This window comes from Pavona decussata, unplaced genomic scaffold, assembly GCF_977016875.1.
Source record: "Pavona decussata unplaced genomic scaffold, jaPavDecu1.1 SCAFFOLD_180, whole genome shotgun sequence".
NCBI lineage: Eukaryota > Metazoa > Cnidaria > Anthozoa > Scleractinia > Agariciidae > Pavona > Pavona decussata.
The window spans coordinates 940,020-942,234 of NW_028145590.1; positions in this window are offsets into that span (position 1 = coordinate 940,020).

Sequence of the window (2,215 nt, forward strand, 5' to 3'; positions counted from 1 at the left end):
CCATCTATTCTTTTTTTTCTCTTTTTAAGACTGCCACTTAATATTAACACTCGTTTTGAACACAAAAGCGAAGAAAAAAAAAATAAAAAAATAGCGACGCTGTAGAATAGACTGCTTACAGTCCCCTATTTACTCGTGTGATGTACAGAGTCGTTTATTTCGATCGAACTGCGGCCATCTTGGCGACATAACTACCCTGAGGAGGACCCCTTCGGCAGTTTTGGTTCTCCCCCCAGATTTCTCTCTCCGTTACAAATCAAGAGGGCGATAATTCGGCTGTCGACAATCACCTTAGGCGACCTGTTCTGCCCCCTTCTCTCAGCTCTAAAAGGCGAAAAAAGTCCCGGACTTGATATAGTTAAAAACCAAATATTTTGTTATGAACGAAACAAAACAATGCGCTTTCTAAAGCCAGCGACACACTTGGCGATTTAATACGCCGATCGCTGCGATCGACGAAAATCGCTAGGTGCGCCAGCTGTAGCGATTGCGATTTTCGCCGATCGGCGTATAAAATCGCCGACGTCTGGCATGTCAGATGTAGGCGGTGAAATTTTCCAGCATTCGCCAAGTGTGCCCGCAGTGATCGGAGTATAAAATTGCCAGGTGTGTCGCCGGCTTAAAATGAAAATACTTCTAACAAATGTTCCGAATATAACAGAGCCGACATTTGAAACTTTACATAATTCAGAAAACTCAGCTAGAGCAACTGTCGATGAAACGCATCATCTTGGTGTAGACAGAAGAAATGTCTTCGAATAGACTCAATATTCTGTACACTACGTCGGGTGGAGGATCATATCCGAGCTGGATTCAAGCATAATTGAATTCGTGTCAGGCACTTTTCAGATGATGCAAATTTTCCACGTGGTTTCAATCCATCCATCCCTCCATAGCATCCATCCATCCGTCCGTCCGTTCATCCATCCAACAATCCATCCGTCCGTCCGTCCATTCATTCATTCACTTACTCAGTCACTCACTCACTCATCCATCCATCCATCCATCCAACCATCTATACCATTATTCATTCATTCATTCATTCATTCACTCACTCACTCACTCACTCACTCACTCACTCACTCATTCATTCATTCATTCATTCATTCATTCATTCATTCATTCATTCATTGATTCAGTCATTCATTCATTCATTCATTCATTTATTCATTCATTCAGGGCTTTTCAACGCACCGACTGAGTTAACATTGCTTTCCTGATTGATCATTATGCAGAAGTGTGTGCTGTCCTTTCAATGTAAGAGGATCCATGTGTATCACGACAGGACAACGAAATTAAGGTTTAATTTAGACAAGAAGAATATCAATCACGGTTCCTAAGAACTACGAATGCTAGGAATGCCATAATATTTTGCAATTTTTATAAAAAATATATAAAATTGTTATAAACGTAACTTTTAAGAACACAAATAACTAAAACCGTTTCAGAATACTTTGTATTTGAAAAATGAAGAATCCACGTAACTTGACCGTGTTAAAAGTTGTCTAAATTATTTTATTATCAGAAGTTATACTTAGAAGTTCTGCAATTGTATACAAATTTCGTTAATAAACAGTAGCAAAGTTGTCCCCCTATGTAACAACCATCTGCCCGCTGAATTATTTTACAAAATTCGTATCTACAAAATCGCACTTTCTTGACAAGCTATAACAATTCGAGTGAGTCATAATTTGACTCCATCTCTATTGGTATATTACAGAACGTTTGTGGCATAAACTATTTTCTGTCATTGGAATTATTCAAGTATAAAACTACCAAATCTTTCATTCTAAAAAGAATACGCGACCCCAAAATATTTTGTTTTCTTTTTTTCTTGGAAAGGCTATACCAGCGAAACGACATCTAAGATATTCTAGTTTACTAAAATAGTTGTTTGGCACCAACTGCCTTGTTTAGATACTTAGCGCTTTAGGAACTTTCACAAGCTGCTCTCTCGCATGCAAAATGTGTGCTAATCATTTCACACAAGTAACCTTTAATTTGGTATTCCATAAATATGGGGACAATTTGCAAGAGAAACAGCGGTTTTTCAACTACATTGTAACCCAGTTTTCATCTTAGATACGTTAATTTAAACGTTTTTCTTTTAAAAATTTCAACTTCGATGTCTCAAGTACAATCAATGTCATTACCCCAGCTCTGTCATGTCAGGTAGGATATTGACATTGTTGTGGAAAATTAAAATGCTAATACT